Source organism: Triturus cristatus, chromosome 4_1 (genome assembly GCF_964204655.1).
Source record: "Triturus cristatus chromosome 4_1, aTriCri1.1, whole genome shotgun sequence".
Taxonomy (NCBI): Eukaryota; Metazoa; Chordata; class Amphibia; order Caudata; family Salamandridae; genus Triturus; species Triturus cristatus.
The window spans coordinates 1,190,488,361-1,190,506,736 of NC_140585.1; the positions used below are offsets into that span (position 1 = coordinate 1,190,488,361).

An 18,376-nucleotide genomic window follows, 5' to 3' on the forward strand; every position below is an offset into this window, starting at 1 on the left:
GTTATTCCAATGTGCAGAGCCTATCAGGGATATAGGAACTACACTACAGTATGGGGCGTAATAAACAACGTAGTCCTTTCTCAGCATGGTGCTCTCTGATTTTGACCGCTAGTGGCTCCATTGCAAGGGCAAAAAGCAAAGGAGATAGTGGGCACCCCTGACGGGTACCCCTTGAAAGTGCAATTGGAGGTGAGCACAAACCATTTATTTGGACCCTGGCTGTTGGATTTGTATACAAGAGCTTGATATAAGTAATGAAACCAGAGGGGAGCCCCATGTTTTGGAGTATAGTGAATAGGTATCCCCATTCTACTGAATCAAAAGCCTTTGTGGCGTCTAAAAGGACCGCCACTAGGGCCAGTTGAGGATCCACATTTTAGAGTATGGAGAACAATGTTCGCAGGTTATGAGCAGTGGCTCTTCCAGGGATGAAACCAGATTGATCTTGTAGAACCAGCTACTCCATGAGGAGCTTAAGCCGGTTTGCAATTAGCTTGGCCAGAATCTTGGCGTCAGTATTTATTAGTGAAAGGTGGCGATACGATTTGCACTTGTCTGCAGGTGTACCTGGTTTCAATAATGAAATTATGAGCGCCTCTCTCAAGGACTCTGGGAGGAGCTGTAGTTCTTGCGCCTCCAAGAAAACCTCCTTGAGGACAGGGAGAAGTTGGTCAATGTATGTTTTGTAGAACTCTATTGGGATGCCGTCGGGCCCAGGGGCCTTCCCCGATGGCATCTGCATGATAGCTTCGCGGAGCTCATCATCTTCAAATGGTGCCTCCAGAAACTGCCTTTGGCCGCCCCCCAACCACCCAGCGCTATATCTGCAAGGTACTGTGACAGATCAGGGGGGGTGCTTTGCCGTGTGGTATATAAATCCTTATAGAATTCAGTGAAGGCTTACAGCATGTCCCGGCTATCCCTATGGCTCGTCCCATCGCCCCCTACAACCTCCAGCACATAGTTGGAGAATCAAGGTGTTTTTTATCTCCGACGCCAGTGCTTTCCCCAGTCTTTCCCCTTCACCATAACGCCGGGCCATAAAGTATTTGCCTTTGAACCTGGCCTCCCTCTCCGCTGTGTCTGTATACTCGGACAGTTTTTCTCGTAGGAGAGCCCTTTGGGCACCCGACGCTTCTGTCCACATGTTCTGTTCCAGTGTCTTTATGTCTGTTTCTAGTGTGCGTCTCAGATCACGAAGCCCCCCGAAACTTTTAGACATGCACATGGTTACGTTAAAGGCTTCCCACACTGTGTTCACATACGCAACTGAGCCTTTATTTCTGGTGAAGAAGTCAGCGATCTCTTCGCCTATCTCGGTTTGGAACACCGAATCCAATAGCGCTCCCGGCTCCAACCACCAGCATCGTTGGGAAGCGGTCAAGTTGGGTGGCACAATTGTCAAACACACCGGTGCGTGGTCAGAGTGCGTTCGGGCCAAGTGTTCAACTGAGTGTATCCATGTGCTTACCCACCCTGGAGCAGATCCAATAGTCCAGCCGTGTAATAAGTGCCTTCTCTAGTAGATGGATGTGTGTATCTCCAGACATCTATGAGTCCGTGGTCTGTAAACAGTTGAGACAGGGTGTCTTGTGTGTTGTTATAGTGTTGCAGGAGGGGGTTGGATCTATCTAGTGCAGGGCGTAGTGCAACATTAAAATCCCCTCCCCATATGATGTGGGTGGACCCTACCTTGTTTATCTGTCCCCAGAGGGTGGTAAAGAAGTCTGGGGAATATATATTTGGACCATAACAAGAAACCAAAGTAAAACACTGGGTGCCTAGAGTACCGCAGAGTATAAAGGATGTGCCTTTTTTGATTAAGATGAGTGTGCCCCGCGCATATGTAGAGTAGGAAGAGAAGACCCTCGCAGAGGCCCACCGTCTCCCAAAACATGACTCTCGGCGGGGATCTAAATGCGTTACTTGTAACATCGCTATCTGTATGTTGTGTCTGTCAAGATACGCCAGTATTTGGTGTCGTTTGCAGGGATCTCCTAGCCCTCTTACGTTCCACGTGAGTAGTTTAATTCTCATAGGTTCAGTTTCTATCGGAATTACAGACGGGGTTCTGAAACAGTGGATGGTTGCTATGTGCAGCGCGTGTCACCTCAGGTGGTCTTGGTGCAGCAGGGTCGCACAAATCAAGCATGTCTAACAATCTCAGTCTCTAGATTAAAAATACCATATCTTAACATCCCCATCCCATCCCTACCCTCCCCAACTTTTCCCCGTTATTCGCCAATTGGGCGAGAGTCAACAATCCCTCCCACCCCCTCCCACACCAACACCCAATCGTGCTGGTACCGAGATGCCCTCCCATCCTCCCAGGTAACTAGATAACCAACTTGTGCTATAGAGAGTCCCAACAATTCCTTCGTGGTAGTGGAAATGTCTCTAAGTAGTCGTTCGGGTGAAAGTAAACCAGAAATGGGGATCTCCTGTACAGGGGGGCGCCAGTGAGCTACAACAAGCTTTCCCATGTTCCCACTCCGCTGTCTAGCAGTGCCCACCTGTTCCCGTGTGGGGGTGGGGGGGCAGTAGGGGAAGGGGGCCAGGCAAAGCTTATTACCATATCACCACTACCTGGTCTAGAGTATCCTTGGGGGTCTGCAATTGTGTAACAGAGCTCTGCCAACATTCACGTTATACTATTAATACATTACAACCAGGAGGGCACTTAGCTGTTCACAGTAGTCCCGGACTGGGGGGAGTGCCGCCCGTTGAGGAGTGACAGTCAACTTCATAGATCCCGTAGCATCCGTCAAGGCGTCGAGAATTCAGCAGCCCGGCAGGCTCATTCAAATGTCCCTCGCATAGAGAGGGTAATCCCCCCTCCCTAACCCAGCCAGCCAGGAAAGTAATCCACAATCTGGATAATCGTCCATCAGAGAAGGTGATCTGGACATGCGTTCCTGCCGCGGCGACCTCCGCTGTATACCTTTGAGGAAGTCTTCCACTTGCTGTGGAGTGATGCAGATAACCTGCTTGCCATCGTGCGATATCCGGAGCCATGAGGGATACATTAGTGCGTAATCGATTTGGGCTTTGCGTAGTTTGAGCTTTACTTGCAGGAATTTCCTTCGTGCCTCCTGCACTGCCATCGTAACATCCGGATAAATAGTGTATTCATTCCCTTCGAAATGCAGATTTTGTTTTTCACGAGCTTTCCGGAGGGCAACATCTCGATCTCCGTACTTTAGCAGGTGAGCTATTATGGGTCATGGGGCTCTCCCCTGAGGGGGCCGAGGGCCCAGAGAGCGGTGTGCCCGTTCCACCACCACGTGTGCCGAGAAGGATTCAGTTCCAAATGTAGCAACCAGCAGCCGTTCCACAAACTCCTCCATACAGCCAGTGTTGTTGCTTTCTGGTATTCCAAGAATGCGGATATTGTTGTGGCGACTTCTGGCCTCTAAATCTTCGTGCTTTGTTGCTATAACCTTTAAAAATTTGTCCATATGTGAAATTTGCTTCTGTACCTGGGTCGTGGCATCTTCATTTTCCAATATCCGCCGTTACGCTTCTTTAATTTGGCCATCATGTTTGTCGACCTTTTGTACTAGGAAGTCCAGTCTGTGATTCATGGTGTCCACCTTCCCGGACAAGTCATTTAGACTGTGCTTCATAGCAAGCAGTAGCGTTTTAACGTCATCCTCCGGGGTCGGTGAGGGGGTGTGAGACTGTTCCATGCTGGTGGAGCCGGAATCCACCGAGGTGGACCTAGTGGATGTTTTCTTGTTATCAAAAGTGAGACGGGGCTGGCGGCCATCAGGTTTCCCCATCTCATATGTGGGTGTTACCGTCTTCCCTCTTTGCTGTCTGAAGGTGGTGAGGCGCAAGCTGTCAGCTGCAGGCCCCTCCGTCTAGTATTTTTTGTGTCCCAACAGTCTTGGTCTGTCGCCGAGCCAGTTGCAATGTCGCAGGGAGCAGCCACCTCCGTATGCAAGGGGGTCGGCCCTTCTGCAATGGGGGCAAATAAGGGGCATTTGGCAAGGCCCAAAGTCCCCGATATGTCGCAGGCTTGCCCACTTCGGGCCACAGCAGCCAAATTATAATCAGCTCGTGCAGGGGCCCCTCTGCTGAGTCACTGCGAGGCTTGTATTCCTGAGGGCGCTGTGTACGTGCGCACCGCCAGTGTCTCAGGCCGCTCGCATCTAGATCCGATGCCCTCCCGCCCTCAGGCTGTTACGCTCGCTCCGCGTGAGCCGGAGAACGTTCCCCCAGTAAGCCCAGCGCTGTCCAGGGCGGGGTTTACAGTATGATGCCGTGCGGCGTTAAAAAAAACAAAAAAAAGCGGCAGTTCGCCTGGTGGAACTTCGCCCCGCAACAAACATCCAGGGCCAATAAACTGTAGCGGGCATGCGATCTCAGTTGAGGGGGGCACTCCGTAGAGACTAGGGCTCCCCCACTCCCCCACACTGACCTTACGTCCACCTCGTGGGCAGCAGATAAAGATGTCGCCGATTACTTTTTTGCGCTCCTTCGCCGCCTCTTCGTTACTCCCGATCAGCAGCTCGCCTCAGCCCCCTTTATGTATCGTTGTGTTGTTCTCGATTATTGGTCTAAGTTTGTGGAGGGTTTTCCCCAAATGAAGACCTGCTCTCCGCTCACCCCTATGTTCCAACAGCATACGCGGGGCAGTCAATGTAGAGCGCAGGGCCCGGCGCCACGTGGGATCCCCGGGGCTCCAGTAGCTCAGTGCGCCGTCCCAGAGAGCCACGACCACACCACCTCAGTCCCCTAGCAAGCACCACACACTCTAGGTGCGGCGCCACTCCACAACGAGCCGAGATTTTTTCACCGTGGGTGAAGCTCCATCTCAGCAGCCAGGTCTTCGTCTTTCAAGCCGATTTTTGGTGGTAATAAAGGATAATTGACAGATCTATCTCGCCAGACCCTCACAGGTGTGTGGCCATCTTGGATGTGCGCCACCTAGCCCCCCCCCCCCCCCCCCACCACCAAAGTGTTTACTTTGAAAAAATTAGAGTCGCCTTAATACTTCAGCTAGGAATAATGGAATAGGACTCCGGTTCTATTTTGTTGGTATTTGGAACTGGGGCCATGATTAAGAGGGGCGGCCAGGGGCATTCCTATTGTGCAGCTAGAGGTGAAATTCTTGGACCGGCGCAAGACGAACCAAAGCGAAAGCTTTTGCCAAGAATGTTTTCATTAACCAAGAACGAAATTCGGTGGTTCGAAGATAATCAGATACCGTCGTAGTTCTGAACATAAATGATGCCAACTAGCGATTCAGCGGTGTTATTCCCATGAACCGCTGAGCAGCTTCCGGGAAACCAAAGTCTTTGGATTCTGGGAGGAGTATGTTTGAAAAGCTGAAACTTAAAGGAAGTGACGGAAGGGCACCACCAGGAGTGGAGCCTGCGTCTTAATTTGACCCAACACAGTAAACCTCACCCGCCCCGGACACGGAGAGGATTGACCGACTGATAGCTCTTTCTCAATTCTGTGAGTGGTTGTGCATGGCTGTTCTCAGTTGGTGGAGCGATTTGTTGGGTTAATTCCGATAACGTATGAGACTCCTCCCTGCTAATTAGTTACACGACCCCCAGCGGTCAGCGTCCAACTTCTTAGAGGGACAATTGGCATTCAGTCACACGAGATCGAGCAATAACAGGTCTGTGATGCCCTTAGATGTCCATGGCTGCACGCGTGCTACACTGAACGGATCAGCGTGTGTCTACCCTTCGCCGACAGGTGCAGGTAACCCGCTGAACCCCGTTCGTGATAGGGATTGGGGATTGCAATTATTTCCCATGAACGAGGAATTCCCAGTAAGTGCGGGTCATAAGCTTGCATTGATTACATCCCTGCCCTTTGTACACACCGCCCATAGATACTACCGATTGGATGGTTAAGTGAGGTACTCCGATCGGCCCCGCTGTGGTTGGTAACGGCCCTGGCGGAGCATCGAGAAGACGATCAAACTTGACTATCTAGAGGAAGTAAAAGTCATAACAATGTTTCCGTAGGTGAACCTGCGGAAGAATCATTAACGGCGGAATGGCCCTAGTGATGGACGTGCCAGCCTGAAACCCTCGGCCGCCTCCTACAAGCACACCCTGGGCACAGGGCCTTGCCGGCAGAGCGGTCCATGGCCGCATTGGGTGCTTGGGTGAGGACCAGGTCTTGGCGGCTCTTCCTCCGCCGGGGGAAGGACCCGACGATGCGCGAGGGACAGGGGTTGGCCCCCGGCCCCTCTCCCTGGGAGGGGCACAGCAGTGGCCCCTCCTGAGACAGAATACACGCTCACCCGGCACGACCCCCGCAGTGGTGGGGAAACCGAATGGTAGTGCCTCCCCAGGCTGGGACAACCCCCTCCTGAAAGGCCCTGCAACCCTGGCCTTGCCGCACCAGAGTCCTGACCCGACTGGGCTTCGGGCTACTGAGGAGTGGCCCTTCTCGGGCAGCAGAGGGGCCTGGAAGAGAAGAAGCTGAGGGTCTGCGAGGGGACCCCCGGCAGCTCTCGGTGGGAGGCGTGTGGGATGGGGAGCCGCCTTGCTCTTTCCTTCCGGCGCCTTCGACCCGGGCAAGGGTGGGGTGGGCTACTCACCAGCCCACCAGAACAGCTCGGGCTGCCCGGTAACAGATGGCTGACGTGCAGGTGGGGCGACCCTTCCTCGTTGCCAGTTACCCGGTTCGACCCGGTCAGGTGCGGCTTGGCCGAGGGGTTTGAAGACTCACGCGGTCCCTACCGGTTACTCTGATAGGGACCGTAGGGCTGCCTGCTCCCGTCGTTCCGGGAGCACCCTTCGCCCACGGGTGGGTGGGGGGTGGACTCCTGGGCCAAGCGCCTGGTAACGTTTTTTTTTTCACCCAATGGTGCAGTCTGACTCCCAGAGGGGAAGCCTTGAACGGGGCGCCCGGCCCGGGGAGGGCGAACCATCTCCAGGTCCGTTCCTGGGAAAGAGGGCACGCGCTGTCGAGACGCCAGGCCTCTCCTCTCGCAGGGGCCTGGCCTTCCCCCACAGCACCCCCTGACGCTTCTGCGTTTTTGGCCAACTACGACCTTAGATCAGACGTGGCGTCCCGCTGAACTGAAGCAGATTACTAAGCAGAGGAAAATAAACTAACCAGGATTCCCCCAGTAACGGCGAAGGAAGAGCCCAGGGCCGAATCCCTGCCCGGTGTGGGGCGCTTGAAATGTGGCGTACAGAAGACCGACTCCATAGGGTCGCTCAGGGGGCCCAAGTCCTTCTGATCGAGGCTCACCCCGCGGACGGTGTTAGGCTGATAGATGCTCCTGGCACGCCGGGATCGGGTCTTCTCAGAGTCGAGTAGCTTGGGAATGCAACCCGAAGTGGGTGGTAAACTCCATCTAAGGCTAAATATGTGCGCGAGACCGATAGCCAACAAGTACCATAAGGGAAAGTTGAAAAGAACTTTGAAGAGAGTTCAAGAGAGCGTGAAACCGTTGAGAGGTAAATGGGTGGGGTCCATGCAGTCCGCCCAGAGGATTTAACATGGCAGGAAGGTCGGTGGCTCGGGAGTTCTGGATCCCCTCTGCGGGACTGGCGCCCAGGCCCTACCCAGCCCCTGCATAGCGCATTTCCTCCACGGCGGTGTGCCGGGACTGGCTCTGCTGGGAAGGCTTCGGGTGGCAGGTGGCCCTCCGCTCCGGCGGAGGCTGTTACAGCCCCCCTGGCAGCAGCTTGGCCGGGGTAAGTGAGATTCAACCGCCTCCGCGCCCTACCCTGGGCACCCGCTCCCGGCCTACCCTTGAGGCAGGGCGGGGAAGGTGGGACAGGGCCCCCTGCTCCCGGCACGACTGTCGACTATGGCGGACTGTGCTAAGTGCGCCCTGACCGCATCGCACTGCCAGGCGGGGAGGCCCACACCGGGTGCCAGGGGTCTGCGTTGATGTTAGTTACCCATCCGACCCGTCTTGAAACACGGACCAAGGAGTCGAACACATGCGCGAGTCGGAGGGCAGAACGAAACCCTGTGGCGCAATGAAGGTGAGGGCCGGTGCGCGCCGGCTGAGGTGGGATCCCGCCACTTCCAGCGGCGAATGCACCACCGGCCTCGCCCGCTCCATCGGGGAGGTGGAGCATAAGCGTGCGTGATAGGACCCGAAAGATGGTGAACTATGCCTGGGCAGGGCGAAGCCAGAGGAAACTCTGGTAGAGGTCGTAGCGGTCCTGACATGCAAATCGGTTGTCCGACCTGGGTATAAGGGCGAAAGACTAATCAAACCATCTAGTAGCAGGTTCCCTCCGAAGTTTCCCTCCGGATAACTGGCGCTCGGAGCCCCCATTTTTATCTGGCAAGGCGAATGCTTAGAGGTCTTGGGGCCAAAATGATCTCAACCTATTCTCAAACTTTAAATGGGTAAGAAGACCGGCTCGCTGGCGTGGAGCCGGGCATGGAATGAGAGTGCCTTGTGGGCCACTTTTGGTAAACAGAACTGGCGCTGCGGGATTAACCGAACTCCGGGTTAAGGCACCCGATGCAGACGCTCATCAGACCCCAGTAAAGGTGTTGGTTGATATAGACAGCAGGTCGGTGGCCATGGAAGTCGGAATCCGCGAATCTGCTAGTTGAAACTGCTGAATCAACTAGCCCTGAAATTAGATGAAGCTAGAGCGTCAGGCCCATACCCGGCCGTTGCCGGAGCTGAGAGCTGCAGGAACTAAGCCGCGAAGAGTAGAAGGGCTGCTGTGGAGCGCACAGAAGCCCAGGGCGAGGGCCCGGGTGGAGCCGCCGCAAATGCTGATCTTGGTGGTAGCAAATATTCAAGTACTCTGAAGGCGGAAGTGGAGAAGGGTTCTATGTGATCAGCAGTTGAACATGGGTCAGTCGGTCCTAAGAGATGGGAAAGCGCCTTTCAGAAGGGATGGGCGATTGCCTCCGTTGCCCTCAGCCGATCGAAAGGGAGTCGGGTTCAGATCCCCAAACCCAGAGTGGGGGAGACAGGCGTCCTTGCGACATCCAGTGCGGTAACACAAACTATCCCGGAGAAGCCAACGGGAGTTCTCTTTTCTTTGTGAAGGGCAGGGCACTCTGGAAGAGAGGGGCCCGAGCCTTTGTAAGCGTTGCGGTTCCGCCAGCATCAGGTGAGCTCTCGCTGGTCCTTGAAAATCCAGGGGAGATGGTGTAAATCTTGCGCCGGGCCGTAACCATAGCCGCAGCAGGTCTCCAAGGTGAACAGCCTCTGGCATGTTGGAACAATGTAGGTAAAGGAAGTCGGCAAGTCAGATCCGTAACTGCAGTCAGGTGGGGCGTAAAGTGGGGCTGGGGGCGCAAAGCAGCTGACTTAGAACTGGTGCGGACCAGGGGAATGAGACTGTTTAATTAAAACAAAGCATCAAGAAGGTCCGAGGCGGGTGTTGACACAATGTGATTTCTGCCCAGTGCTCTGAATGTCAAAGTGAAGAAATTCAATGATGCGCTAGTAAACGGCGGGAGTAACTATGACTCTCTTAAGGTAGCCAAATGCCTCGTCATCTAATCCATTCAATCTAATGAATGGATGAACGAGATTCCCACTGTCCCTACCTACTATCTAGCGAAACCACAGCCAAGGGAACGGGCTTTGTGGAATCCGCAGGAAAAGAGGACCCTGTTGAGATTGACTCTAGTCTGGCACTGTGAAGAGACATGAAGGGTGTAGGATAAGTGGGAGGCCCAAATACCACTATTAATCATTTTTTCACTTACCCGGTGAAGCGGGGGGGCTACCTGGCTCCAGGCGCCCTGAACCCGCCGGGCGCGACCCCTCCAGGGACAGTGGCAGGTGGGGAGTTTGAATGGGGCGGTACACCTGTCAAACGATAACGCAGATGTCCTAAGGCGAGCTCAGGAAGGACAGAAACCTCCTTCGGAGCAGAAGGGCAAAAGCTCGCTTGATCTCGATTTTCCGTATGAGTAAAGACCGTGAAAACGGGGCCTCATGATCCTTCTGACTTTTTGGGTTTCAAGCAGGTGGCGTCAGAAAAGTTACCACAGGGATAACTGCCTTGTGGCGGCCAAGCGTTCATAGCAACTTCGCTTTTTGATCCTTGTCGGCTCTTCCTATCATTGTGAAGTAGAATTCACCAAGCGTTGGATTGTTCACCCACTAATAGGGAATGTGAGCTGGGTTTAGACAGTCGTGAGACAGGTTAGTTTTACCCTACTGATGATGTGTTGTAGCAATAGTAATCCTGCTCAGTACGAGAGGAACCACAGGAATTTTGGTGTATGTGCTTGGCTGAGGAGCCAATGGGGCGAAGCTACCATCTGTGGCATTATGCCTGAACGCCTCCAAGTCAGAATCCCCGCTAAACTGTAACGATACCGCAGTGCCGTGGAGCCTCAGTTGGCCTAGGATAGCCGGCCTCTCTCGGGGGCCGGTGCGTAAAGCCACTCGCTTGGGAACCTGAGCACAAACGGAAGGGGGCCGCCTCCATCGCCCTTAGTGCACGGCATGTTCGTGTGGCACCCGGGGCTAAATCATTCATAGACTACCTGATTCTGGGTCAGGGTTTCGTGAGTAGCAGAGCAGCTACCTCACTGCGATCTATTGAAAGTCATCCTCTGAGCCAAGCTTTTGTCCCTCCGTCCGTGGGTGCCCGCGGATGCCCTCCTCCACCACACCCGGGGGTGGGTCCCTCTGCCACTGGGCCGCGGAGACACATGGAGGGGGTAACGCAGGCCCGTGGGAGGCCGCCTCCATCCCGTGCCCTTCGGCATGGGGGCCTCCCCCCTCCCATCCTTACCATGCCTTACCGTGGTGAGGGGACGGGGGCCACCTTCCCTTGCGGGTCTGCAGGGTGACCAGATGGTCTGGGACCGAATCCCCCCCCTTCCCACTGCTCCCTCCCACTCAGGTCGAGCATGGAGGCGAGCAGTCCCGGGAACGAACCTCCCCAGCAGCGGCCTCGGAGCACCTGGGCACCCTCGCGGTCGTCGGACTGCAAGGGAGACTGGGTCCGGATGTCCCAGGCCATCTGTGCGCTGGGTTGTCCCGGGACAATCTGGCTGCGCGACCAGATGGCCCTGCGGATTGAGCGACCAGATGGTCCAGGACAGCCGGACCCAGTGAGGGCTTAATAGTCAAGGAAAATGGGCTCCCCTGGCAGGCCAGCGGGGAGAGGACGTGGTCTGGGCTTAACCCTCCTTGGTGCCTGCCCCCGGGGCTCCGGGAAGGTGTAAGGCGGAACTCGCCCGATTCAGAACCCTGAGCCCAGGGTCCAGGGTGGGGGTGAGAGTCAGTTGGCAGGGCGGCTGCAGAGCGGGGAGGACTGCCTAGCTCCCCACTGGCTCCGGGGCAAGGGGCGGCAGGAGGCAAGCCGTGTGTGAAAGGGGCGCCGAGCCAGAGCAGGAGCCCCTGGAGAGCTCGGAGAAGCCCTGGGCAGAGGATGCCTGGGCCCGGTCTGGGATGGCAGCGACTTATGGACGTCCCGCGCCGCCCAGGTGGTTTGGTGGTCAGGCCGTGTTCAGGGCTTCCCCTTCTCCTGTGGGTGAGCGGGGCCTGGCAGAGGGAAAGCGACATGCCCATGGGGAGAGGAGTTGGCCTAACGGCTAGGGCGGTCGACCTCGAATCTGGGCAATGATGCTGAACATCCTGTGATTCTGGACAAATCACTTAATCTCCCCGTGCCTAACAAAAATGAATGTGTGTCATCATGTAACGTAAACTGGTGCTATGTAAAGCGCTCTGATACCCGATTCGGGTCAAGTTTGCACTATATAAAATGAATGTGTCATCATTTAACGTAACTGGTGCTATGTAAAGCGCTCTGATACCCGATTCAGGTCAAGTTCGCACTATATAAAACTATGCCAAAAAAATGAATCAGCCCTCTTCTCCGGCTAAGAGAGAGTCCTTGGGTCAGAGCTCCACTTCTTGACTTTCTAAGTTTAGGGACTGTGGCCAGATGATGATTGTCCGAACGCATGCTCCTGTTCGTACAATAAGGCAGAATGATCGTTCGACTAATGGGCGGTACCTTCCCTGCTAATGTCTTGTGTACGATACACAGAGCCTTAAACTTGATTCTCTCATGTATGGGTAGCCAATTGAGAGTAGCGAGAGCAGGCTTTGCTGATTGGCAATTGGGAATCCCCAGGAGCATCCGCGCTGCACAATTTTGAACGATCTGTAATTTAGTAATGGTGTCACATGGTGCTCCGAAGTAGAGGGCGTTAGCCCAGTCCAGCCGAGAGAGAATCAGTGCATGGACCAGAAGTCTTCGGGCAGGGAATGCAAGGAGAGAGAGGTCTTTTCGCAACATCCTAAGGATTCCATAGCAGCTAGCTGCCACCTTCCGAGCCTGCTCCTTAAGTCGAGATTGCGGTCAAGCCATATGCCCAGGCTCTTGATCTGATCCTTGGGAATAGGAGCAAGACCGAGGCAGCTTGGCCACTGAGATCCCACACTGCAGCTAGGAGATTTACAAAGGAGCATCAGCTCTGTATTAGCCCCATTCAATTTCAGATAAGAGCGTTCCATCCAGACTGCTACTTTCTCCAGCAATAGGCCTAAACCAGGCAACGTGTTGTCAGGCTGGTTGAGAGAAACAACAAGCTGTGTATCATTGGCATAGGTAACAATCTGGACTCCAAAAGGCTTCACTAGTTCTACTAAAGGGCTCATATAGTCAGTCAGTCAAAAACTTTATTTCGGCCACAAGGGCCATAAAAGCAGAATACAATACAACAAAATATATATCGAAAACAAGAGCAGATCACTTTTTAACCACCAAAACAGAATAAAATGATTAAATTAAAATTTTCACATTGTTAAAAATTGGTGGAAAATGTCCTACGCTGAAGCCATGCAGCATTAAGAAAGCGTGAAACTGCGAACACAATTGGGGGATGGGTGTCGTATTTTAAAACTCGCAGGGCATTAACACAGTCTCTAAAACCAAGGTTCCTACAAATCGATTTTACCCAGCGTTTCCTAGGGATAATGTACGCTGGACAAACAAAGAACACATGAATTTCATCCTCCAGTTTGTAGCCACATGCAGGGCATGAGATACTATTATTAATGTCCCATCTAGAAGTGAAGGACCTTAGTGGTAGGGTACCCATTCTGAATTGAACGTATAGTTTCCTGGCTACAGGAGGGAAAATCAGATCCAGAAATAACTCCCTCCCATAGTTCGGTTTAATCTGGAGAAACTGTTCAGTCAGCCTACCCATGTTCGGATCCATGTGCAGGCGTGTTAGATGAAAATATCTTAGTTCTTCAGCAAGATTGGTTTTAGAAACAGATAGGCAGGAAACTTCTGGGGTATCCCAGAGTTCCCTGCGACCAATCTTGAGGCATGTTTCCCTAACATGGGTTAACCAAGGGATCTTCATGTGTTTAAGTGTAGGCCAGAGATCCAGAAATTCTTCTCTGAAAATTTCCAGGTCTGGATTGGACCATAGTCTCTTCCAATATTGGACAGGCCGGGCCACCACCACTTCTTCAATGGGTAGCAATCCCAGATCTAATCTAATTGGGACCAGCGGAGTACTAAGGGGTAAACTTAATAGTTTCCTGATAAAGAATTGAATAAAGTGGGGCTCTAGGAGGACTACTGTGGAACACCACATCTAAGAGACATGTGTTCTGACATAGTGTCTTCTTCAAAGACTTGAAAAGACCTACCTTCCAGAAAGGATTGCAGCCACTTTAGCCCCCCCCGGTCACTCCCACATCCCTATGTCTCTGGATCAGCGTCTGGTGATTAACAGTGTAAAATGCTGCACTGAGATCCAGGAGAATAATAGAAGGACAACCTCCACCATCTAAAATGTACCTAGATTCTTCCACCACTGCCATGAGGGCAGTTTCAGTACCTTGTTGGGGTCTGTCTCCAGTCTGTGAGGGATGGAGGTAGCTATGGGTCTCCAAGAATACAGAGAGAGCTGAGTTAGCATGCTTCACGGCCATTTTACTGATCCCTGGCAGTAAAGAGATAGGGTGGTAATTCCCCGGAAGATCAAGATTGTTTTTTTTTTTCTTTTTTCAACAGTGCTTTTACCATGGCACATTTCCAAGGGGGTCGGGGGGACAGCTCTCGTCGAAAATGAGGCATTAATCAGTTCCAGTCTAACCGGGGACACAGTTTCAAAGACTTGATTCACAATGGCAGGGGGAAACTGAGTGTAGGCGAGCCAGATTTTAATTGGTCAGAGATGCTTCGTAATGATATCAGGTTCGATGGTGCTAATGTGGTGAGATCAGGCTGCTTGGCTGGAAACACAATGAGCGTGGACCCCGGTGAGGGTTTCCGAGCCTTGGAGGAGAGGGCAGGGTCAGGGAGCCAGCAGGCCCAGGTCTGCCAGGCCAGCAGGGTAGGGGATGCTACCCCAGCTTGGCTGGAGCCTGGGCTCCGGCAGGCCCTGGGGTGAGCAGGTTCCCCATGCTCAGCTGGGGTCAGCAGCAGGAACCGGGCCCTAGGCTCCGGCGGGCCATGGGGTGCGGGAACCCCCATCATGCGGCCTGCCGAGGGTCCGGGGGCCTGTTGCGGCGGTCCATCGGGCCAGGGCAGGCTCACCCGACCTGGCTGGGTTCAAAAGCAGGAACTCGGCTGGGGAAGGGGGGGACGGGGGGGGAAGGGGGATTGGCTATCTTTTCTTGAACCACCTAAAAATAGTTGTTGCCAATGTGCAGGCTATGCCGTCAGATATCTTCAAGAGTCTGAAGCCAGGAGTAAGTGGACTGTGACATCTTGGAATTAGAATCAAAAGTGTATTGCGCTATACATGAGGAAGTCACATTGGCTTAAATTCTCCCTTCACCAATAATGATTAGTATTAGCATGAATGAATAGTATGTCTTGGTTAGGATATTTTTAATAATCTTTGAAAAGGTATATTTTTTATATAGAAGTGTTCATGTAATTGTTTTGGTACATACGTGATGGTATTATGAGAATGAAATGACGGTAACCTATTGGGCAAGTGGTATGCCAATAATATTAGATAAAAGTTATTCTTCATTTTGTGATAGAGATTAAATCATTTATTGAATTAGTGTAATTGAAATAATGAATTGCTAGATACCAACAGAATTTAAAAACCTACCATTTTGAAAGATGTTTAGGACACAGTACAGGGTCTGGAGAATCAGGGGAGTACAAAGCTTGATCCAGTGTTCGGTCTTTGATAAACCTTGTGGGTTGGCTTGACGTTGCCAGTCCCAAGTGACTTGTAGCCTTTGAGCTTTGTTTCTAATAAACTGGAGGGCAAACTCTGTGAAAAAACAAGTCTTCAAGTTGAGGAGGAGTGGGTGAGGGCCAGAAAAAAAAATAACCACTCATCAAGACAGTTGGGATCCCTCTGCTTCCCAGGAACACTCCTCTGAGTAGTCAGATGTGCATCAAATGGATAGCCAACAGAAAAGCTCATTTAAAAGCACTATATAGAGAGTCACAGTGTTCTTTAAATTTGTATAACAATGGTAGAAGCTGGAGAAGCAAATCAGTGTTACTTGGAAAGAGACTGCATTTGGCCGTTGGAGACTCACTGACCCCCATGATGTGTCAAGAACCAATAGTATTACCTTACAACCCATTTTTTTTTTTTTTTTTAAGTTCACTTGGCCTCAGCCTTCCCATCACTCATGTATGGAAGGGGAAATAGCTAATTTACGTTTTTAGGTAGATAACGAGTTTGTCTACAAGTTACAGTTTTAAAATCTGGACTAATCACACAGAATAGAGACAAGTGCTGTCACTATATCAGTCAACGACAACGGCATTCGTTGGTATCAACGCAGCCTTGCACAGTCAACATCCCAATTTTCCAAAGGGGGAACAAAATGTATAAAAACTCTGAGATGTAAATGTAAAATAAAGTTATCAAAACACTGCTGTGAGAAAGAACCAACAAAGGAGAAATAAATTCACAATCACAAGTTAGGTGTCATACTGTGAAAATAATATTTAAAAAAATTATAATACATGCAGGAAGACTGTTCAAGTATCCAGGGATATCTTTCAGCAAGGGCTTGAAGATGTAGTAGAGAAATTAAATCAACAGAGGAACATACTGACTTGGATATCAAAAGTTTCTAAGATGTTAATGAGATTGGTCTGTATTGGCTTGAGGGGCAAAAAAAAAAAAAACCAGACTCGCAATTCTAAACGCGAAAAGTTTTATGGATAAATAAAATGTAGCTGTCCATAGTGAGGAAGAGGATTTAAGTTACTTATGTTAAGTGTTATCTGTTTCCTGGTATCACACTATACTGTGGAACTAAAATGGTGAAGATAGATGAGGTTTTAATACTCTGCAACTCATTTGTCTTCTGGGTCATCTACGTTTTTAGGTCGTGCCTAAAGGCAGCGTGCATGCGCTCGCTCTGTGACGCATGCTGTATTAGGGTATGCACTGGAAGCCCCGCACATATTTTTAATTGGCTTGCGTCCTTGTCCCTGGCAAAGGCTGGCTTCCCATTCGTTATTAGGCTTGTTAGCCCCTCCCAGTACCACCCTGTTGATACCTCCCATGAGGACTGGCTCTTTTACTAGTGCCCTGACTCCGGAGCTTTCATTAGCAATCCCGAGAACTATTTACTTTAATATTGTTCTCTGAGATGCTGTTTATTTATTTTTAATAAAGAGAACCGGGCAGGAGATAATAATTACTGCCCACAACGAGGCTCGAACGCTGTTCTCCAGCTCCAAGGTCAGCAGCCTTGGATGGTAAGCCACCTCAGTTTAAGGAATTTTTTTTTTTTTTAGGGGGTTTATCTTGGTTTCCCTCACCGAGTCACCCACCCATCATGCACTCACCCTTAACCCTTTCCTCCCTTTGTGTGCTCCCTTCATTACACAAACGTGTACAACGAGCGCTTTCACTTTAAATTTAAAGAGCCTTACATCGAGTCTCTCTTCCACAGTCCCTCCCTACCAGCCCAAACAACATCCACATTCCACGGATTAGATGGGGTAAGTTTTAGTTGCTTTCTGCCCAGCCCATCATTCGGGAATGATTGCATTGGTTCTTTTTTACTAGGACTAGTGTGCACACGTTTTTCATTGCCTGCATTTCTTTGTACCTGTACTTCATTGGCTCAGCTTCCGGTTCTTTTACATTACTGCCTTTTAAATGCAGTACGTTTAAGCAGCGTCTCTTTTTTTTTTTTTTGTGCCTCATGCTCCTCGCACACTCCGCGGTCAACGTGGGGGTTTCTCCTAATATCAGTGCTGCATAGGAGACAGAAGGTATTTTTCAAATCTTTTTTTTGATTCTTTTCTTTCCTTCTCGGAGTTCTGTGTCTGCTCCCTGTTTCACTCCCAAAGCGCTTTTCTTCCACTCGGCGCACAGCCTGTGTGCAGCCTACCAAACGGTCGGACATGAGATTGCTTACTGGGAAGCAGCTGCGCCATAGCAGTGACAGGTTGGTTTGCGAGCTTCCTGGCACACGGTCCCCTGCTCTCGGCCACGTGTGCATCCCTAATGTGCTCTACAAACTGCTGTTTTTGCAGGTCATTATCCTTACAATGTTGAGAGGTTAAGGACATCAGTCCCCAATATAATGACTGTACACGGGGAATAAAGTGTGTCTTTGTTTCAGTAGCACTTGTGTTTTCATTTGATCCTTGTTAATTGCTTGCAAACTAACTAGGATCGTCTAAAAACACAAGCGCTTGCAGCTTGTGTTTTCAGCTGATCCTCGCCCCTCCCCTCCCGCCCCTCTCTCCTGGTTTACTTTGTTTTCAGCAACCAAGCCAAGCATAGTTCCTAATTCGCTCCTGCCGTTGCTGCTCCATTGCTTGTGATGGTTCCCATCCTCCCTCACCCCAGCCTCCTCCCAGCTTTTTCTACTTGCTTTCCTACCCTCCGTCCTGCTTTAATTACCTCCAACATTCCCCCCTCGTGTTGCTTGTTGTATACACGTATTTACTATTTATGTATGATGTTTTACTTTATGAAGATAAAAAGAGAGCTAAAGCGGCCTCTAGGAATGATCTTAAAAACCGTGTCAATTGTTCTGCTTGTCAAGTACCTGGCTAATGGGCAACAATAAGTCAGATTCAAGATAACCTCTTCCACTAAGTAACTTCGTGTAAGTTACAGCCATGTGGCACTTAGACTAAACTGTGGCTAGGCATAATAACATTCATCCAAGAATGCAAGTTTCATGGCAGAGGCAGTGAAATCAATGGAAGCAAAGGCACACTCTAGCAGGCTCAAAAGACACACTAGGGATTATCGCTGGGAATGTTTGCATTTTCCATTGATTTTCCTAATTGCTTCATATATACAGCCTTGCACTTATAGTATCACTTGAAGTTACAAAAAGACAATAACAAAAACAAGCATTTTCAATGCAATAGGTCTCGCATTTGCGAGAGTTTGCGGTATTGGCATTGTAAATGACAATGCCTTTTATTTATTTGTTTTGAAAACCTGCAAGCGGAGTGTA

At 51.2% G+C, this 18,376-nt stretch overlaps 2 pseudogenes; both read left to right on the forward strand.

Moving 5' to 3' along the window:
* The first annotated feature begins 4,799 nt into the window (after positions 1-4,799).
* On the forward strand, positions 4,800-6,007 carry LOC146856341 (18S ribosomal RNA; annotated as a pseudogene).
* A 1,016-nt stretch (positions 6,008-7,023) lies between these two features.
* Positions 7,024-10,553, forward strand: LOC146856342 (28S ribosomal RNA; annotated as a pseudogene).
* The last annotated feature ends 7,823 nt before the right edge of the window (positions 10,554-18,376 follow it).